This window comes from Topomyia yanbarensis, chromosome 1 (genome assembly GCF_030247195.1).
Source record: "Topomyia yanbarensis strain Yona2022 chromosome 1, ASM3024719v1, whole genome shotgun sequence".
Lineage (NCBI taxonomy): Eukaryota > Metazoa > Arthropoda > Insecta > Diptera > Culicidae > Topomyia > Topomyia yanbarensis.
In genome coordinates this window covers 85,030,742-85,053,518 of record NC_080670.1, presented here as the reverse complement: position 1 = coordinate 85,053,518, position 22,777 = coordinate 85,030,742, and the positions used below count along the sequence as shown (strand labels likewise).

General features: G+C 38.8%; 1 protein-coding gene and 1 pseudogene across 1 annotated transcript in view; one reads left to right on the top strand and one right to left on the bottom strand.

Annotated features, from left to right (window-relative positions):
- The window catches only part of LOC131693967 (synapsin), a 966,657-nt gene that overhangs the window by 201,563 nt on the left and 742,317 nt on the right, over positions 1 to 22,777 (bottom strand). The gene's annotated exons all lie outside the window — the stretch shown is intronic.
- LOC131693991 (thioredoxin-like protein 1) lies at positions 17,293 to 18,196 on the top strand (annotated as a pseudogene).

The following is a 22,777-nucleotide window of genomic DNA, read 5'->3' as shown; positions in this document are numbered from 1 at the left end:
ATGGTTAGTTTGTGATGTTTTACTTAGAAGTATAAAATAACTAGTCCAAAATATGTCGTAAAAATAATAGCGTCAACATATTTCGGACACAGCTAGATTTTCTTTCATTATAGCAGTATGTTTATCAATTTAGAATAATAAAAATTATCACTTTATCAATTATTTTTTTGCGGTGAGGTTGCGGTAAAACCGCGCGGTAAAAGCTCTTTCCCGCACCGCATCTGCGGGAAAAAGTGTCTCACCGCACCGCAGATTTTGCGGTGCGGGTGCGGTAAATAACGCGCGGTTGCGGTAATTACCGCAACCGCGACGAACCCTAACACGGAGTAAATAGGCGGTACTATTGATGGTGCAAAAATAGTCATTATATATTTCTATTTCTGGAATTCATTCCAAAGTAAGAGAAACTTTTTCTTGTGTCTCTCGTCAATGAAATGGACAATTATTTCAGCCAAACGCCTGAAGAATTTCGTAAATTTGCTTTTGAATATGGAGTACGCGTCGAAGTCAAAATGACAGGGTATTGAGACTGAAATATAATGAGATATGTCGAATACTATACAGTTTTATTGAAAAGACAATCGGCACATTCCATATGGACCACTTATGTGATTGTATTCATATTGAATTGATTATTTTCTGGCAGTCCGCCAACTTACCCCATGCATACCGCCAACTTACCCCGAGGCTGGGGTAAGTTGGCGGCTTTTCCGCGTTACTTTTTTATCTCTAGAAATGAAGACAACGTATCAAACAATTTAATAAAATTCAGAGATGTTGCCAACAGTCTACTGTTTCATGCAACGTGGGTTATTTTGCAAGATCTACCAAAGTCAAAGCAGTTAAAAATGAAAACTGAAAACACCGCCAACTAGCCCCTCGGTCTCCCCTACCGTTAGTAGCACAGCTGGCTGGCTGGCTTGATTGCAGAGGGGAAAGGAGCTCTCTGGCCCGGAACTTCATTCTGATTCAAAAGTTCGGTATGGCTTGACGTCGCAGGTAAATAACGAGGGATTGCCCTTCCTATGATCATTCTCAAGGATAGACCGTTCCAACATCAAATTATGGTCTTGTCAAATTTTGGTCTTGTCAAACTGCAAATGACGTGAAAACCCAAGATGTACAAGATAAGGTATAGACATACGCAAAGCGAGAATTTTGGCTTTACGATTGACAAGATCGACATTGCGTAAATACTGATTCACTCTCCAAAAAGAGGTTAATAAAAACGAAATTAATTAAAACAATGTTTTGAATATAGAAACTAGTGCTCTCAGCCTCTCAAAGCGTTTGCCACCAAAAATATTACTGTGCAGACATGCATACACCTTATGCAGATTATCTTGAATCTGTTTTTCGTTTGTCAAATCTGCCACTCTTCTTATTCTTATCCGGACGCGCTCTTTTTCCCTTTGGGGCAGACCCTCGGTAAATAACCCTTACGTATGGGTTGGTGACCAACTGACATAAAAATAAATTCGCGTTAAACAATTACCAAGACTTGAAACGACAATCAATATCTCACCAAAGATACCCCTTTACTAACTGAGCTATAGCGATACATGACAGTGTCTTCGCAAAGTGACATACATAAGTTTCGCTTAAGCGTGAACGATTCAAGCGTATTGAGCTGCGGCCCGTGCATGGCATGGGTATGGGACGTTGCAAGTTGACGTCATATGAGTAAAAATGCTCGAAGATATGACACGCTCAGAGAGCTTGTTTACATGATGTTAGAATTTAAAAGCAATTTCTTGCACTGAATCGGAATAAAAAAAATTCGAAGTCCATGTAAACAAGCTCGCTGAGCTGTCATTTTTTTCGAGCATTTTTACTCATACGACGTCATCTTGCAATGTCCCATACCCATGCATGCACGAGCAGAAGCTCTGCGCTTGGATCGTTCACGCTTAAGCGAAACTTATGTATGCCACTTTGCCATCACACTGTTGTATATCGCGTTAGCTAAGTTAGTAAAGGGGTGTCTTCGGTGAGACAATGATTGTCGGTTCAAGTCTTGGGTAAATTATTTTAACGCGAATTTCTTTTTATGTCAGTATGGTCACCAACACATACGTAAGAGTAATTTGCCTGCGGCTTTAAGCCATACCGAACTGTTATGAGAAATAAGTTCTTGGTCAGATAGCTCCTTCCCCTCTGCAATCAAGCCAGCCAGCCAGCCGGTGCTGTGCTACTACGCGGTACGTTAGTTGTTTCTGAAATTTCATGTTTGACTATACTTATACAGCTCATGAAAAAAAAACAAAACTCGGAAGCCCGAAACTCATGCCTCTTTGTATCTCTAAGCTCAAACTTTTACACAGAACTACTGCAACGCTCTTTGGAGCGAAGAAAAAAGTCGTTTAAGAACAAACATGACATGCCCGGCGCATGTGCGCCGTATTGGAAAAAAGAAAAAAACAGGTGGTTCGCTGAAGTGTTCCAATCACGTTTTTGCTTTGAAATTTAAAACCAATACCATTTATAGTTAAGAGAATTCGTTGTGGTGGTTCTGACATTGTGCCCACCAAGTCCGCTCCCGTCTTTTTCGCGTTTGCACGCACGATTAAATTAACTAGGGTGATGAGTCCATTATCGCTATGTTTCTATTATCACACTACCCATTTGAAGCCGTTGGTTAGAGCAGTGTCTGCCATCTTTGTTCAACGCATTGAGTCAAATGGTAGCGCAACAATGGGGGCACTCGATTCGTGTTTTCGTTGCGCTCAAACACACTAATTTCACTGTTTTCAGCGCATGTATGTTATTATCTTGGTACTTAACAACGAAGCAAAGCTGTTGATGCCAGTTTTTACGCATTCCATTATTTGTAGGCCGAGTATTTAATGATTCAGTGAGGCGCCCTCCTTAGTATGGTGAAAATAGGCACTTCACCCTACGTTTGATATTTGGTATACTCCAATAATTATTAACAAGTTCGTCCTATACGTTGGAATTTTTCTTGAGAGATTCACTGAAACGTACACGCCGCACCAACTGCTTCTTAAATGCCGCTGTAAGGCTGCCAGTATGCTTTTGGTGTAACTAGCAATTGTATTTGCTATTTGCGCTTGAAATTTAGTATGTAGCGGTAGTAATAAGCCTCCCATTTTGGTTTAAACGCAAGGACAATTTTTAAAACAGAATTTGATTGATTAACCAATTTTATCAATTCTGTAATCTAAAAAGGACTTTTGAATTCAGAATGAACGTTGTGAATTTGGCACCACTTGCACCTGGTATAATCAACCTGCACAAAACGTTGCATAACGCAGTGCTGTTTTCTGGAACAATATGTGTTATCCTTTAGCCCTTCTGCTTTTGTGGCACAGACCTGTTGGTCCATATTTATTTAGCCCTTCGTTATGCAAAATCGGAGCGCGGCCGTTCCTTTCAAACGGGGAAGGCCGCGTGGAATTTTGGGGAAATGCGCTAATAATTAGGATGAAAATAATGTTTTAGGCTTATAAAAGTTATTCATCTTTGTATGCAAAACCCTTCGCTCATAATTTAGGAAATATTTCTAAACAAATCAATCGTGCGAATGCTCTGTGCACGATTACATTTTCACTGGATACATTTCAAGATAAATGCCGTAGCTTCGTCAGTTTTAACTATTTTCACATACATGTTTAACACACATATGACTACAAGGGTGGCACAAATTTTCATATTTAAATTCGTGTAGACAGTTTCCTATGTGTTCTAAAAATGTAGAATGCTAACTCCGGCAGATACTAGTACAGTGTACAACTTTTCCAAGAAAAGTAATAGGCTACGACTTCTGGTTCAAAAGTTATTCTGTATACCCACAGTGTCTATATCGTTCAATCCTGGCTGATATTGCAAACAAGTTAACCAACCTCTCATTATAAAATTATTATTATCACAGAGGAACAACATCTCATAGTAATTTTCTGGTTAATAAAATTTTAAATGGTTTAACCTGTAGGAGAAGTATGATTAAAACCGACACCAAAAGCTTTAGATACCTTTTTTCTGAGTTGTCACAAAACCAATAAAATTATATTTTTTGTTTAGAATACTTGTTTGGAAGGTTCTTGGCAAGACCTATTTTTGTGAGGTCCTCAAAAAATTTATTTAATAAAAAATAATTTTCGCTACACTTTATCATTGAAAATGTAATATGTACGTGTGTTCAAAGTGAAAGTAAGTGTGATGTATAGATAAGTATATGTGATACAAATATGTGCATATTGTAGCTTCATCACGTAGTAAAAGGAAGAGAGTGCAAAAGTTTAGTGTTATAAGCAAGAGTATTTCATCCTATATGATTTTTTCATGGTATGGATGTTTTCAAATAATCCTTCCGAACATCATTGCAACCTTCATAAGATATTTTGGCTGAAAGTTGAATATATGGCGCGCAAGTCTCAGGCAGAATGACAGATAATATTTCGTGCCGTGCCGTTAGACCTTTGTTCAACTGAAAAACATCTGAACGCCAAAATCTCATGTCAAATTTGCTTTGACAATCTATTTATTAATCTTTTACACTACTAACGTCTTCTTTGGAGAGTTGATAATGGTTTGCCTCAAGCCGAGATGGATGTCGCAACAAAATTACCTCCCCGACTAAAAATGAACCCACCCTCCGCAACCGGGTCATTTGTAAACTTTTCCGGACCGAAGACAAGAAATGTTTGGATCTATTGCAAATTTTTCGAGTTCTGATGAAGCAATATTCGGCGGTGACAGAAACATCAATAATTAGCCCTGATATGCTTCTGGTGGAGGAAAATAATTTGAAGCACGCAAATTATATTGCTGGCTACGGGCCTTTTGCAAAGGAGTATAGTGTATATGTACCATCTAATCGGGTTGAATGTGACGCGGTCGTCCCCATGTTAGCTCTTTTACCCCTTTATAAGACAGTGGCAACTATATTGTCACCTTTTCTTTTCCTGCATGGACAATACAATTAACTCGATTTTGAATAAAATACTCTACACCCTATAAGTTGGTGATCAAAATTTGTAAAAACAAGTATTTTTTATCAGAAAACGCGGTTCTTGAGTTGCAAAAATTACAAAGATCAAAATAAAATGAATCTAAATAGGTGGCAATATAGTTGTCACCGCCCGTTAAAAAATGTCAGTCTTCCTAATGTTTGATGTACTTCAAACGAGATCGGTGCGAATATAAAGACCAATCGATCTGGATCAGGAATTCACAGATAAGCGAAGGTGGTTTATTGCTTATTACAGACGTACAGTCCAGAACGAAAGTTATTTAAAAACTAGTGTAAAGTTTCAAATCGATGTAAGTTGAGAATTAATAACATAGAGGCAGGCCCGTGCGCAAAAGAGCGAAGTAAGGAGGAGGGGGGCTCAAACCCATTCCAATGAAGGCTTTGAATTAATTTTGAAATGTTTCTCTTCATTCTGAGCTTGCAACATCAGCTATGGATGAAAAACAACAAACAAACAACACGAAGTCAGAGAAATCGGGATAAGATCATCCAGAAAAATACCACCGCCTGTGGTCTGTCCTAGTACCTGGCTTTCGTAAAGGCAAAGAGACGAACGATTGCCTTGCGTTGCTCTTAACAGGAATTCAAATAGCATATGCTAACAAAGAGCAGATGGCATCAGTTTTCTTACTGACTCAGGGGGCTTGTTGTCTGAAAAACATATGTATTTTTCGCAAAGTTATTTGTCGACATCACGAATTAGCTACGTGGGCCTTCCCCAGGGCTCATGTCTAAGCCCCCTTCTCTACAATTTTTAAGTGAATGACATTGACAAATGTCTTGTCAATTCCGTCACGCTAGGGCAGCTTGCAGATGCCGTTGTGGTATCTATCTAGGATAGGATCCGCCAGCTGGCTTCTTCTTATATTTTACTAATCCCTGTTGACAACGACATACCCCCACTCGACCAATGTTGCCAAAATATTGGTTTTGTTTCGGTCGTATATTTGTTCTGATTAAAATATTCCATATTGTGTACCAATTTCATGCTTCTGGAAAAATCAAAGATTTAGTCTTTATATCCGCATTTAAACGATCATAACGTTTTTTTTCCATCGGAATACAGCAAAACAAAATAATATATATTCGTTGTTGGACATTACGAAAAATATCTTCATGCCTTTTCATTTTTGTAAGTTGCTTTCTGAGTCAAGCAACCTCTGTCACATGAATAATCTTCTCTGTTCGGATTTATTTTAAATATTCTAAAACTACTTTTCTGCAAGGTTTAATTTTTGTTTTGGAGCAATGTATAGGTTTGTTCCAGTACTACATGTAATCGTTTTGGAGAAAACAGCAGTAGAAAATACACCGATGATCGATTCAGTTGAAAACTGTAAAATTCAACTGTATCGATAGTACCAAAGGAAGAACAAGAAGCGACTTCCGTGATAACTTTCTCCCTGTTTGCTCAGTATTTCCAATTTACTCGGTACTGGAACAAAGACAATTTTTACATGATGTTCAAAATATTTTCATACTTACGCTACACAGCCTGTTGATTTCGAAAAGAGTCATTTCCGCATTATTCCGCACACAGAACAGAATCCACGATAACCGCGCTACCGGATCTCTCGGGAACTTCAGTTCTGGATAATATGTTTGATTTCGTCTGCCAAATAATGCCTGCACTTCATAATTACAGACGGATGTTATAGAAAGAAAGCGGTATCTCGAGAAAACAAAAAAATCAACACAGTTAACAATCGTCGTTTTATGTTTGATACCACAATATGACAACACTTCTAAGCAGCCCTTTAGTACTTTTAGTTTCCAAGCCGAAGGTTTGGAAGGTTATGTCACTTTCGTCCAATCACGAGCTGGTTCAGAATTGGTTCAAAAACAGGGGACAGAGCTGGCGGATCCTATCCTAGGTATCTATTACAGATCCCAAAGCTGTCGATTTGCAAGGACCATTGCAAGATGTCTTGGACAATTTGTCTACTTGGGCCTTCCCGCTGGGTATCGAATTCTCCAAGGAGAAAACTGTGCCAATCGCACAAACATGCGCCGAGCATTCTTCCACCAGATCTCAACTATTAAATTACCTTCAGGCCCGAGTAAGGTCATCCAATGTCCCGATGCGGGATGTACTGGCAAACCGCGATCTCCTCTATATGTCCCTCGTATGTATCTTCCTAAAAACCATCAATATATAGATTTACCTGCCCCTTATATTTTTATTATCATTCTCAGAAGTGTCCTCTTCCACATATATCGTACATCCTCGATGGTTTGATGCAAGTGACACGAAACATCTCTGTCGAAAATGTTAACAAACGCGGAATTTGCAGTACAAACATCACACGCGCAACTCGATATGTTGCCGGTCGTCATCTGACGAAGACAGCCCGAGTCTGTAATCGATGCCGTTGATCTCCCGTTAACTTGAACCCCTGTTTCTAATACCAAGGAATTATTTCCCCCTCTCCATCAGATTGTTTTAGAATTTATAATAAAAGCAAGGTTCGATTTTTAAAATAACAAAATTAAATTATTTAGCTCATGCATTAAAAATCAAGAAGTTTTCACCTTCATCATTAAGGGGTTATATACAAAGTTGGAACTCAAAAAATCGAATAAAATTATTGAATATTCTGAAAGTACACACTTTTGAAAATATCTGTGCGAAATTTTATCCAGGTCGGAGAACTAGATTTCAAAGTATAGCCGGTTCGCAGCGCGCTGGTTCTTTCGCGAATGAAGTGAACACAAAAAATTAAACGCAATTATATCGGAAGTTTTTTGAAAAGTACCGTTGCGGTGAACATGATATCGCAAAAATTACTCATCCGATATTAATTTTTTTTGAATTGTTTGTATTTACACTTGTACTTGAACGGTTGCTTTTTCATCCAAAAATTATCAATTCTTTGCAATGATTTTTTGTTTAAAACTCCATTTTTTGATCAACATAATTTTTTTTGGAGGAAAATCTTTTTTATTGGGAAACCGCTCCGTTCAAGTTTACCACAATACAGTTTTCTTCAATAATCAGTTTACTTTTTTGATTTCAGTTGAGCGGTTCGGTTTGGAGACCGTTCATTGCAAACCTCTGCCAAAAAATACGCTTCGGGGATGGGCCAGAACTCCGCCAATCTTGAATTTTTTTTTTTAATTCAGCTTGTTTTTTCGAACTTCGAGAGTACTACCACTACTATTTTCGCTTTTTCGAATAAAATTTGCAAATAAGCACTTTAAAAAAAATCACGAGCTTAGCTCACTTTTACGCCACAACTTTGTATATAACCCCTTTATAGAGGTATATTTCAGTCCCTAGGGTGGCTCAGCTTGTTGAACAAAGCCTATATTAAGGGTTAGCATATTATGTACTAGACTACCGTCCCAATACCTCAACAGTAACAGTTCCAGGGGGTTCGTTTAGGGCGTATGTTTAAAAACAGGGCATTTCCATCACCACGTTAAAACACACAAAATTCACACCAGGTTTACAAACCATTTTGCAAGTTTCTATCACAGGGTGTCTACTATAAAGTAGCCTTGCTTTATTAGTATTATTGAAAATTGAAAATCCAACATGATTTTAAATATTTAAAAGGTAAAAAATGGATCGAGATATAAAAATATTCAATTTGTTTACACTTATTTCTGAACGCTTAAGTTCAATAAAAAATCCAACTTTAATTTTAATTTCTTTCCATATATTGTAAAGTTTACGAGTTATCACTATGGTTATTATGGTATATGTACAATTTATTGAATAATAAGCTTAACAAACAACAATTGACACACTTTTTTTGTTAAAGGGTGTGAATTTTTTTTCGAATAAATCGGATATTAATTTTTATGTGGAATGCACCCTTCATAACAAAAAGCACCAATTTAGTACTTTTCGTTATGTTTGCATTCACGCCGCTCATTTTCCGGTCCACTTTACGTATATTGGCGTTAGGGGAGACTGAGGAGACTTGATCCCCTTTTTTATTTTTCAGCCCAACTCCGTGGAATGATAAAAAACTATGTATTTTTTGTAGTTTTATATTGTTTCTAGGGATGACTAATAATCATTAAAAAAATTACATGGAAATATTATACTGGACATGAGCTATGAGCATTTCTGGAAAACAACAAAAAAATGGAAAATTCTTAGATTAGTGGAGACTCGATCCCTAATTTGGGAACACTTGATTCCTTTATGAAAACGTGTTTAAAAGAGCATGTAGGGTAATAAGCCTATTTTGCCCTGTTTCTACTATCATCCTACCCATCTGAAGCCTTTGGTTAGAGCAGCGTCTGCCATCTTTGCTCAACGCATTGACTCAAATGGTATTGCGATAATGGGGGTACTCGATTAGAGATTTTGCTGCGCTCAAACAGAAGATTTTCACCATTCTCAAGACAATTTTGTTATTATATTGGCTCTTAATAAGAGGCGAATGATCGAAATCGAAATAAAAAATGGACCTTAATAACAAATCAAAGAAGCTGAAATAATAAAATTATTGTAGTAATAATGTGGTACCCTTCTTAATAGGGCAAAAACGGGTACATTACCCCAATCAATTTTATAAATGGATCGTAGTATTGATTAAATTGTCATGATTAGATATTGTTATTTTTGTTACTACATATTACGCATCTCTCACCTGATTTTTTTACGAATTCCCAAAATCTCCGTGCAATTATTTGAAAGCTGTCTTTATTATGGTTGAGGAACGTCAAATGTGGGATGAATGGTTTCTACGTATACTGTAGTAAACAATTACAGTTATGTTTCTTTACGATGAAGCGTTCATTTTTGACATTTTTTATTACAACAATGACTTCAATTGTTCTGGTGTGAATTTGGTTATTTTCAGTGGTGTGAATGAAGTATGGCGAAGGGGATCAAATCTCCACGAATTTGAAGGGATCAAGTGAACCCATAGCATCTATTTCAGCAAACTTTAGTAAAAATATAGTTGAACAAAAGAATCAGCTCAATCATAACGTATTCATATAACTGACATTCTCCTGTAATTCTGTATGCAAAAGTAGAGTATGTAGTGGGTGATTTTATCAATTTTATAAAAGTTTGAAAATTTGAAAAATAAATCTTCTTCGGTTCTTCTGAGACTTTTTTTTTAAATCGGTAAAAATTCGGTTACACAAAAGTCCAATTTCTCTGTTTAGATAAAACTACGCAACTTTATAGTATATTCGATTAATGTATTCTGATCCGCCTTTGAGTTACAATGATGGGATCAAGTCTCCCCGGGGATCAAGTCTCCTCAGTCTCCCCTATAGTTTTCGTACCGCATCAATGTCGTTGCGCCCCATCCAGGTTGTTGCGCCCTATCCAAGTCGTTGCGCCCCAGCTTGGAATTGCCGACTAACCAGCAAATATTGTACAACAACAGCGCTGCTTTATTCCTGCCATCTAGTTTGTAAAAATGCTTCCCGCATGATGTGGTGTTGATGCGTTTCTTTAGTTCATTGTTTATATATTTTGTTGTTGTTTTGCTCTAGCCAGAGTTTGACGGTTCTGACTGCGCTTTACTGAACACTGCATAATGACTGGCAGTATGTCCAGCTTGAGTCGATTTTTTTCAGTGGTTGCGACTCCGATTCTTTGCTATGGTTTTTCTTTTACTTGCTTCATATTGCAGCTTGTCTTGCGACCATTCTCTACCTTCGATTTATTTGCTCGCTCCGGTCTTGCCCTTTCGTTCGTTGGTTCAGTTCTCATCCTTCACTGTTGCTCCGCCCTTGCCGTCACAACCCAACACCTTCAACCCTCTGTCTTCCGCCTGATTCGTCCTTTGTCATCATAAATTTTCAGACCAAAAGTATGTAGTGATGTTGGCTTCCTGGGGGTGAAAAATTCTTTTTTGTCCCTGATCTTCAGATTTCACTTGTTTGCTTGTTGTTTTTTTCTTATGTTATCAAAAAAATTTCTTTGTGGATAATACATTATAATTTGGTTTTAAATTGTGTGGTTTTCTCCGCTTATTAATGTTATTATGTAACTTTCATCGCTTATCAAATTATACATTGTTGTTTGGGCATTCAATCTAATCTATCTTCACGTTCGGGTATTCTATCTGACCTATGTTTTTCCGAACAAATGGTTAGTAATGTTATGTTTTTTCATATGGAGGAATAACCGTTTGTTAGTAAGGCCATTACAAATCTTTTTTAAAAATTATGTCCAAGCACAAATTTTTTTTCTGAAGGGGGGGGGGCAAACGAAAAATAAATATTTATTTTAATAAACACAATTTTTTTTCTTTTTACATTTTCTTTCGATTGTTCTGCAGGGTGATTTTGTATAGCGGGGTTGAGCTATTTGTTTTACTAGAAAAATTCAAGCAAACATTACTGAATCAATCAAAAGTTCACATAGGAAAGGGATGCTAAAGTTTTCGTTTTAAATAATTTTCCGAACAGTGCAGTTTCTATATTCCCAATAAAAGCTTGAAAGTTCTCTAAGAACTTAATGTAAACATTTAAGAGTACATTAAGGTATTAAATTTTGGTTGCTTGAATAGTTTTCGTTCCGTTGTGGCGGCACATGGACCGACTGTACACACAAGGCATGAAAATCGGTCAAAGGTGAACCTGCTTGATAACAATGTACAGAAACAGGATTGCAACATTTCACTTATGGACTTTTGGAAAACATTCTGGAATGAATCCAAATTATTCATCTCAGATATGGTTTTCTCTGATATTTTTTTCTATTGCGTATTTCGTATACAGTAGCCTGGTGAACGTACACCCTGTGCATACTATACTTTTTCGAACTCTAGTGGGAATATCAGCTTTGGTTTATTGTTTGTGCTTGAAGACTTGTAGATTTGTTTGTTTGGTATAGGATAATAATTCGACTCGGTTCCGTGTACATCTTCGAAATCTTTGCATTTTTCTCCATCTTGTTGCGCAGTAGGTAGCCACATCAGAGAAATTCATTTGATAGTCGTACGGATTTATGAAATGTATAGCAATCATCAGTTCATTTTTTGCCTTTTTCATATAAGGAAGACTGTGCAATCACTCTGAAACTCGACTTTTTAAGCTACACCCGGAGTGTCGAGTGTCATATACCACTAGATTCAGTCCGTCGATATCTGAAAATGTCTGTATGTTTTATAGTATGGTTAAATAGCTTCAAAACTGCATTGGCCCTAGGTGGGACTCACTTTTGTGCCTAACCACTACTAACAGTCCTCACTTTTCTTCTTTCCTTTTGTTCCACAAGACTGCATCGAAGCGTTATATCGTGGGGAGGCTGATTCAGTCTTAAGACAAAATGATACATTAGAGCGGTTTAGCTCCGAACACATATCCGGCTAATTGCAGTGGTAAACTTCCGTTAGCCATTTGGCTCCCGTGAACCATGTGAACCATTTAGTTCCTGTTTTCGCGAGCCATCTCAATTCCTCGTCGGAAGTTCTCCCGATACCGATGCCTGTTGCGCGAGTCCTTTAGCTCCCAGTTTTGTCGCAATCTACTCGCATAGTCCATAAATCCTACTCAAAGGGCCAACCAGTACTTGGCGAGGACGGTTCGGCGATACCGGATGGAGCGTAGATTCTGGTTCGCTGCTTCCGGTTCGTTGAAAACTCGACGACCCACCGCTGGTGCTTCACTCGATCTTGTCCCTGACGATGAAACAAGTCTGCTCACATGCTTTTCCAGCGATTTCCGCTGCTTCGTGGTGCTCAGTACACTGGCGCCTCAAGCAAAGCTGTGGTTGCTCTCACAGCCTTCCCCTTAACATAATCGTCGTGACTTTAAAAGTTCAAGTCGATGATATATTTTCCGACCGCGCTGTCTTTCGGCTGCTAGTCATCACCAACTCTGTTTTATGATGGGCAATCGTCTCCGTGTCGAGTGTCTCCTCTTCTAGCGATTGTCCGATTACTTGGAACACCACATCATCCGTGAAGCCGAAAATCGTTACATCTCTGGGAAGGTTCAGCTTCAATACTCCATCGTACACTGCGTTCCACAGCGTCGAGTCGAGGAACGTCAGTTGTAGTTGTGATTCCCCCTTGTCTGTCTCGTAGATCAGTTTTCGGTACTGAAAGTAGCTCTATAATATCCTGCAGAGTTACTCATGCTGTACAGCGAATGAGCGATTGCTTCCCAGCTAGTACTATTGAAGCATTCTTCACGCCTAAGGGAAGCACCACGCAAAAACGATATCCTTATCTCTGCTGTCTCCACAGCTCCCACAACCATTTGGATGGATTTCACTGTAGACCGGCCTATAAGGAAGCCGAATTACATGAGATGCCGTTCTCACGGTCCGCGTACTTCGTTAGCTTGTTCAGGATTACTCCTTCTCTCTAACATTACCAAGGGATATATTGACTACGCTGAAAGATTTCCATGTTTTCCCGGCATCGAAGGCAACATCAGCTTTTGTCGCTTCCAATTGTCGGATCGTTTTGAACATATCCGGGCTCTCATGTATCGCTTCACTTTTATGGCTTTCGCTATCTCGATAAGCTGTTTGTTGGTAAATCGATCTTCATCTTTGTGATCATCCTCCTCACTGTACGGCGAAAATAGATTCATGTTGTGGGGAAAACCTTTCAATAGAGACCTCCATCTTTTCCGGGCACCTTTCAGGTGGTGCAGCTGAGCCTTTTATTTTTGTTATGCCAACTTTGTAAGTTTCTCCTAAGGAAATTCGCGTTGGCTTTGTGGCAAAGCTTTCTTGTACAGCTTGACTGCTTTGTTGAGAGCGGTTCTTGCAGCTCGCTTCCCTCGAGCTTTCTGACTTCTTTTTAATTTTAAATATATTTGACACGGCTCAATGCGTTAGCACAACTGAGCCGTGGAGCGCACCTTGGGGGTCATTTGGTCCGTTGTCTCTCGCGTTTTCGTTTACGTCCATGTCATCTTCGGTACTGCATTCATCTTGCTCATCGTCGGATGTTCTTATTTGTTGTTTGTGCTTACCCGATCAGAAACACATAACAGAAATATTTCAAAACTATATCTCGCATTGCTACTTGTTATAAATTTCTGTTATTTTAACTTTTAACGAGACCTAATTTATAACACAATAGGTTACAAAAATTGTGTTCTGTTATAATCCTGTTATTTCATTCTGATCGGGTTTGGGTCGCTATTGTAAATCCTTCTTCATCGGTATTAGATTCCTTATTAGTGGTGTTGGTTGTTGGTTTGGAAACATTTGCTGTAATTGTTGTTACTTCGATGTTGGTAATGGCAGTTGGTTTAGTGGTACTGGGGCCGATCGTTGTTGAGCTGGTGTTTGTGAATGTCCGGTCTGCAGTCGTTGGTTTACCAACTGGTTCTGGTTTAACATACGATGACTGTATACCGGCTTTGGTCGTATCAGGTGGAATTTCTTTAGCAGTCTCTGCGCAAGGTTTCCCGTGGTGTGGCGGATGATCACAATATTGACAGGTAGAAATCTGTCCTGGGTGCGTGACTAGTGTTCGTTGAGAATATTCAACACCATGAGGTGAATTGCATGTGAAAGCCAAGTAAGAGGGAATAGGTTTTGTCGGACGCATTCTCACCACACGAACTCCGTTGCGGAGTCTTGGGAAGAAGTTCCTCGAACTATCTTTCTTAACACTATTCAGCTCTCCGTATTTTGACAGGATTTGTTTGATAGCGAAGGAACTAGTACGTGGTGCCAGGTCATGTCAACATCTATATACGTTGGGATACTGTATAAAATGTCATTACATTCGATGACGTGTTTCATGTTGTTCTGGGAAGCGAATGATTCTGCTTGACTAATATTTTTTAACATATTCAGTACCGCATGACGTAAATGGTGGAATTGCACCGCATAAAGTACCGCAAGCTACGTTGAACTTCAAGTTCACCTTCAACATTTGCTCCCCTTCATGAATTGATGGTATTACCGGATATTTGTGTAGTCAACAGCAACACAGTTTGCCCGCATCGTGATATACTTTTGCTTGGCATTGTCACTCATTGATTATTCACGTATCACACACTAGGCAGAAGGAATCAATTTTTGCCTAGCGTCGCGCGGGTAAATTTGATTACTTGCCCTGCTATTGCAGCGGAGCGATTTCTAGCTTCTGAACTGAGCGAGATGAGAAACCGAAATGATCTCCGACTTCTTCTCCAAGCTCGGAAGCAACTTATACGTAGATCGATAATCGTCGTATTGCATCCGGCGACCGTTTCTCAGTTTCCCATCCCTTGGTATGGCCGCATTACACGCCTTTGTTAGTAGTGCCCTCAAATTCAAGTTCTTCGACGGACACGTTCCTGTGAAAAATCGCTGTTTTCCATCTTCACTCGTTTATATATCTCCTACATATTCATATTCATGTGTAGTTCATAGTCCTGTTATCAATGCTGTACCAAATCGCTTGGTGGTCGCTGTGGATATATCCTCGCACACTTTTCAGTCCATCTTTCCGGTTACTCCAAGGCTACAAAAATTGACATTGATAATGGATTCCCGGTTCTTCCTGCGGTAAGTGCCGATGATACCATTATTTGTAAGATCTATATTTAGCTTTGCTATAGCATTCTTGGTCGCTGATGGCCAGACAAAGTTCTTTTGATTCAAGCGTCTATCTCGAAAATTTCCTATGTTTCTGGTTCTTGGAATATTTCAGAATTAATGTCTCTTCGGCTTCTTGGAAAACAGCTTATTCGATTTTCACAAACAGGTTTGGTAGCAGATTTTGATCTGATCAAGTTCATAAGAATCGCGCATATGGCTTCGGAAATACGGTATGAATACTACGATCCCATATGAAAACTTTAAATGTCAAAATCCTTTCGGTAAAGCTCATGTATATTGAATATTGAACCACATATAAATCTACAGGAGTCTGATTTGAATTCAGATTGTTTCCTTATCGAAATTATTTTCGAATGCAACGATCGATTATGTCTCTGTCGACTGTTGCGTTTGAAATGGAATCGATTCAGAAGTCGGTCTATATTAGCCTTTCCATGAGATGTTTGTTTGATAATACACAGATGGGTCCTTCCTTCCGCGACCAGCAAACGTTTCATTTGATGTTGGACTGGATCGATGATCTCATTTAAACTTCACATTTACCCGAGAATGGTCAAAATAAAAATTATCATGGGATGGTAATTTCTAAAACTACCATAATAGTTTTCAGTTACGAAAAGCAAAACTCTATGGAAGCTATTGTGGTTCTATAAAACGTGACAATTTTTTGAATTTTGGTTATTTTAAAAAAAATTATTTGCCCCCTGATTTTTTTCAGCGATTTTGAAGGGGGGGGGGTGACATAATTTTTAAAAAATATTTGTAATGGCCTAATATGCTGTTTTTTTATATATGAAGAAATAGTAGTTTGTTAGTAATACACTGATAATATAACTTCGTAAATATAATGAAATCGATCATGCAATGCACGAATTCATTCCTTGTTTTCTGCAACGAAGTACTTTCGTGCATTGTAACTAGTAGGTTTCGTTCATTTTATGAAAAAGAATGGCCGCTTGGTGAACGAAGGCTTTCGTAAATTTTACACGTTTAATGTACACTGCACGAATGTAATCGTTGACAACGACACTAATTTTCGTGAATGAAATGAAATGATTCGTTTATTTTAATTAACGTTTGTGTATAATACGAACGATTTCATTACTCACACGAATTTATTTCGTTAATCTTAGGAATGTTTTCGTATTCATTATTGTTGCAATCGATATTTTAGGATCGATGTTTGACGACAACGATTTTTTTAACTAACTAAAAGAATCGATCTGGCAAAATCGATTTTATTTCCACCTGCTCACCTGTATTGAGAACTAGAAAGATTGTGGTGTGATGAAATTGACGCTTGATGAACACAAGTTTTAGTAAATTTTACTTATCTAGTGTACATGGCACGAATGAAACGAAATGATTCGTTTGTTCCAATAAATGTTTGCGTATATTACGAACGACTTTGTTGGTCGCACGAATTCATTTCGTTTATTTTAGAAAAGTTTTCGTATTTGTTTACTTTACTTTTGTTTATTTTACTTATTTAGTGTACATTGCACGAATGTTGTCGTTGAAAACGACATTATTTTTCGTGAATGAAACGAAGTGTTTTGCTTATTTTAATAAACATTTGTGTATATTACGAACAATCTCGTGTGTCGCACGAATTCATTTCGTTCATCTAAGAGAAGTTTTCGTAATCATCTTTCATCGTTCATCTCTCGTCATTCTCGATTAGTTAAATTTTGTGAGGAGTAAAGTGCAGTTAATTAAGTAGTATATTTTTCCGGGTATAATAGTGGCCCTGTAACTAGAATCTTCATCTAACCGATAGCAGCGCAAGAATTCATAGAGCATGGCTGTTAAAGCAATCACCGATGAAGCTCACTTCCTAGCCACAGCAGGAGGAAAATTAGTCGTTGTGGATTTTACCGCTGCTTGGTGTGGACCGTGCCGAAACATATCGCATTTGTTCGATCAGCTTCCGGCGAAATATCCAAAGACTGTGTTTCTCAAGGTGGACGTTGACAGATGTACCGAAACGGCGCCGTCCCAGGGCATGTCGACCATGCCAATGTTTATTTTCTACCGAGCCAGAACAAAGATTGACAAGATGCAGGATGCAGACATTAATGGACTTGAAGCCAAAATACAGAAACATTACGTCGCCAGCTTGTATGAATCTGGAGAAGATTACGGTCATGGAATGTTGGACTTGAACACCTTCATCCAGAAGAACCAGTGCGAATGTTGGAACGAATCGAACGACCACCCGATGGTGAATGCGCTCAGTTCCAGCGGTGGTCATCTGGTGTCCGATTGTGACGAACAGTTGATCATTTCGATTACGTTCAATCAGCTGGTCAAAATCAGTGCCATCAAGTTCAAAGCACCGCCCTCTCACGGACCGAAAAAAGGTGAGAATCTTTATCAATCAACCAAGCACCATCGATTTCGATATGACCAAATCGCAAGTTTCGCTGCAGGATCTGGTACTGGGGCAGAAGGATCTTGTGTCAGGATCGCCGATTCCGTTGCACTTCGTTAAATTTCAGAACGTGCAGAATATGCAGCTGTTCGTGAAGGATAACCATTCTGGTGACGAGACGACCATTATCGATCATTTGGCCTTCATCGGGTCACCGATTGCAACTACTAAGATGGATGACTTCCAGCGGGTGGCTGGGAAGAAGGGTGAAAGCCACTAGATTGCTTGAGCCGCCGGGAGAAGGATGGTTAGAAGGCGGTGGATAGGTGCGGTGACGAATATGTTTGATCGTATATTTAAAAGGTTAAAGATGGTGATGCGCGTTAACTTGTTCTTTTTATAAATTGTTCAGAAAAATAATGAGCAGGAAAAAATGGCATATTATTTTGATATTGCTCCGGCAGAGAAAAACTCAATCTTATTCATAAAAAACCAACGAGCAGTTCGCGATGGCTCAGCTAAATCCTTACAGCTCCGGATTCTGGAACAACTGGAAACGAAAGAGGTTCAGGAAATCTTCCTGAAACCGGCGGACACGGATACGGCTACTAAATAGTCAGACTGATACCGTCGTGATGAATTGTTGACGTATTCTACCTCTATTGAACCTTTTTGACGTTGACGTTTAGACGAATAGTACTCGTAAATATTACAAAGATGTTCGTATATAGCAGCGAACAATTCGTTTGCCAAATGGAGCTGTTTCGTAATAAGCCAACGAAAGTCGTTTCGTGGTATTCACGAATAATTCGTAATAAAAAATAAAAATGTTTCAATAGAACTACGAACGATTCATCAAATGTTCGAAAAAATTCGTATATTTTACGAAAATTGTCTGTACGAAACAAAATTCCTGGCGATTTACGAATATATTCTATCAGTGTATGCTTCGAATTGTTGTGATTAGCTTAGTTTGTTAATGCGCTGTAAATGTGATTAAATGTTATTGAATGTTACCTATGCTGCCGATATTTTCTTCTTTCGGCGAGATTTTGGTATCCTTTATTCGGATTGGTGTGGCCTCCTCCCCCCTTTCCAGTAAGGTGGTTGCAGGTGGGACCTGGTTTTACTGAAATTAAACTTAGATTCTTCCTTTATTATTTTGTTTTATTTATTTATTCCTAATTCTCCACTTTATTTATTTTTCTCTTGTTTCCCGTTTCCCGATATGTTGTTTGTTAGGTGTTTTTGTTATATTATTTAATTTCGTCCTATGAAGTTCCCTGCTATTGGGCATGGTTTTCTGATTGATTCGTATTCAGTATTATTTATATATTTTACGTGTTTGTTGAAACATTCCTTCAACCATTGTTTTTCCATCTGTATCCAGTATGTCATTACTCCTTTAATTATTCCCCTCAGACGCTTTTCTTCATTTCATCTTTTACCTCTAAATTCGTATTCTTCTCAATTTGGCAACCCATGGTGATCCTATAAAGATACCGTAAAAATATTATACCCCGGAAGTATGCAAGCTTCCTATTATTAACCCTTCTATTATGTTTTCTTTAGCCCCCCTTGAATACTTTCTTTGCTTTTTTCATGATTGCATTGGTTTTTATAACTTTTACCGCTTTAATTAAACGTTCCTCTTGTTTAACTTTTTTTTCTCTTCATTGTATTATCTTCTCTGTAGGTCATGTTATATTTGTGTTTCTTCATGTTGTGTCCTTCTGTCGCTGCGTTCATGTTTTACGTTTTTCTTTTTAGTATGTATTTTAATTCGACTGCGATTCTTAGTCGTCATGTAAATAGAATTTGTCATCACGTTCATAAAATAAAGACATTCATACTCATTCCGGGTTCCGGTTCCCTTGTCCACTCATATGTGTATTAGCTTTCATACTTGTATTAAGTGATATAAATGATTCTTAATCAATATTGCATGTTTTATCCGCTGGCCAGCATAGGGTGAAAAAAAATAATTCCAATTAAAAATTGTTCATTCTTTTCGTATATTGTTGTCCATATTTTCTTTGTGTCTAGGTTCTGCTTCATGATTTCCAGAGTGAGTCTCCATCTTTTATTATTTGTAAATCATGCATTGTAATTCTGCGTTACTCGCAGGCGTTTCCCGCTTCTTTTTATTGCAGCTTTTCTGATATACTTTTTCATTCCAATACTTTTAACCTCTCATTTATATTGCGCCGTAGTGTCTTTATAAACTATGAGTTTTCAATAATTTCTGTCGTTATCTTTTCCTTCTTGTATTGTAGTATGTTCTTTGTTTCTTCCATACTTTTGCTTCTGGCTCTTTGACTCTGCAAATATAACTTTATTAGTTGCAAATGAATATTTTCGTCAATTTTTTGTATTCGCATTTTAAAAGCTTTTCTTCATCTTATATCAAACAAACGATTACCCATTTCGTGGTAATTTTGTCCCTTTTTATCATATTTGTACCTTTATCTAATTTTTTTTCACAAAAAAATTCCCATATTTCCGAAATTTTATGTTCTTGCTGTTGATTATTTACTCTTTATTTTCCTTTCACTTTCGCTTTTCCTCATATTGTAAATTGCTTATATCCATGTTAATTAATGACAACGATTATCATGTTCATTTAATTTGCATTGTGACTCTTGCTTACCAAAATTTTCTTATTCTTTTCAATTTATTTCGTATCACATTCTTGTTCTATTTATCCCTCGTCTTTCTTATATGAAGTGTTTTCAATAATTGATTGATTTAATACAATAAAGTTTTTATTTACTATTTTATTATTTGGGACAGTTTGATTTTAATGGCTAGCCTTAAACGAGGAGTAATAGCTATTTACTGATTTTAAACATGTACATTAGTATCTACAACTATTTACATTTTTCGCTTCTGTAGTTTAATCCATATACTTTTTGAGTCGGTTATTATGGGACTCTCGTAGAGCTCCCTTCGAGTCGGTTAATTTTTATCATTTTCGGCACAGTTTACTGCCTCCCGGTTATCAAAAGTGTGAATAACAGTGCAATTCAATGATTATATAAAGTGAAGTGGCTTATAAAAGCATTTTCGGCATATTTTCGACAGACGCGAGTGGTGACAGTTTGTGAAAATCGAATTCCGGAAAATGAAAAAATATCTGTTCCTCGCATTACGGGCCGTCGATTCCCAATGCAAGGACAATAAAAGTGCACAGAAAACATCTAGAAACACAGTGTACATTGTAAAATTAGTACAAAATGGTTTTTCAGAGAAAAAAAAATCGATCCGAAAAGTGAAAAATATGGCAATAAGAAAAAATGACATATTCAAACAATTGGCGTTTCACCAGCGACTAGCGACTACCAGGTGTCGCCCCAAAATTCTTCGTCCGAAAAATAGGTGGCAAACCAGCCGGTCGGTGCTCAGCTAATTTCGTCCGCGTCCCTTGTCACCTATTTTTTTTATTGGGTGTTTCATCGGCGGTGCTATCTTTGAAAATGAGCCGTCTTGGATATTCAACTGTTTTTTTTACTTTCTTATTTTATTGCAAATGAGTAGAGGTTTTGATTCTTTTATATTCAGGATTGCAGATATTTTGTCGCATGTAAATTTTGGGTGTTCGTTGACGTGATGGCGCTGTAAGGGAACACGTCTCTGCCGGTCGGTCAACTTTTCTTTGGACTGAGCAAACTAATTTCTATGTTTGTTTAGGCTTTGCTTTACCAACGGGGGAACTGATCCACATAGCATTCAATGTGCTTAGGGAAAACACATGGCCTTATTTGAGTGGAATGATGACTTCAATCATGTATAAGGTTTGAGAATTTACAATTCGCGAGAGGGATCGGGGACCGGTTGGCAATTACCGTCAGTTATTATTTATTTTATTTATTTATTTATTTGGGTTTTAACCTACTGGTCATTCGCCCACGAGATCAAAAAAAAATATACAAAACGTAAGGATTCCATTTTGATTCCGTTTGTTTGGGACCATTTTCATATTTTGCTAGCGGTGAGGTCGGCAAGTGCTGAGCTGGCCTGGGCCGTGGGAGGCCTCTCCAGCACATCGTGGTGCTTGGCAGAGGAATCACACGGAGTGGAGGGCGCTCTGGAATGGTGGGGGATTCCCCGGTTTCCGGTGCTGTGTGGCGTGTGTCTCGTGGTATTGGGCCATGGGCGTTCTCTCCAACGCCAAGGTAGTGTGGCAGAGGGCCGATTGGCGATGTTCGTTTGGGTGTCGTTCTCGGAATCTTGGTGCGGGCTGGTCATGCTTGGGCGCTGTGGGCCGCGGGGGACCTCCCCACGGCTCCTGCGAGTGTGGTGGAGGACCCACGCTCGCTTGTTCGTGCTTTGCTTATATTCGGTCGAACAGGTTGGCATCCTTCAGGAATAGGATGAGTGCCTCCTCCCGAGCTGGGTCGTTGGACAGGACATCTCGTATTGACCCGGTTAGGTTGTGTTGTTGCCGTAGGTCATCCAGCTCCCGGCAGTTGCAGAGCAGGTGCTCGACGGTGAGCCGGGTGTTACATGACGCGCATTCTGATGGAGGTACGTTGGACACGATGTGGGCGTGGGTCACACGGGTGTGCCCCACGCGGAGTCGGGAAAGTATTTTCTGTTCTCTCTGGCTGACTCGGTCGTTCCAGGTGTCAGTTGAGTCCTTGACCTTTTGCGTATGACCTCGGGATCTCCGCCAGTGGTTGGTGAATCCGTGCTTTAGGACTCGTGTTAAATTCCCTTAATATGTCCACTGTTGGGGTCTCGGCTGAGAGACGGGCTCGGGCTCGTCTGCCGGAGAGAGCTAAACGATCGGCGTCTGTGTTGCCCCTGATACCGCTGTGGCCCGGGACCCAGCAGATTGTGACCAGTGGGTCTCGATGAATCTCGATGGCCTGAACGAACGGGTGCTTGGAGGTTCCGCTTTCGACGTCTC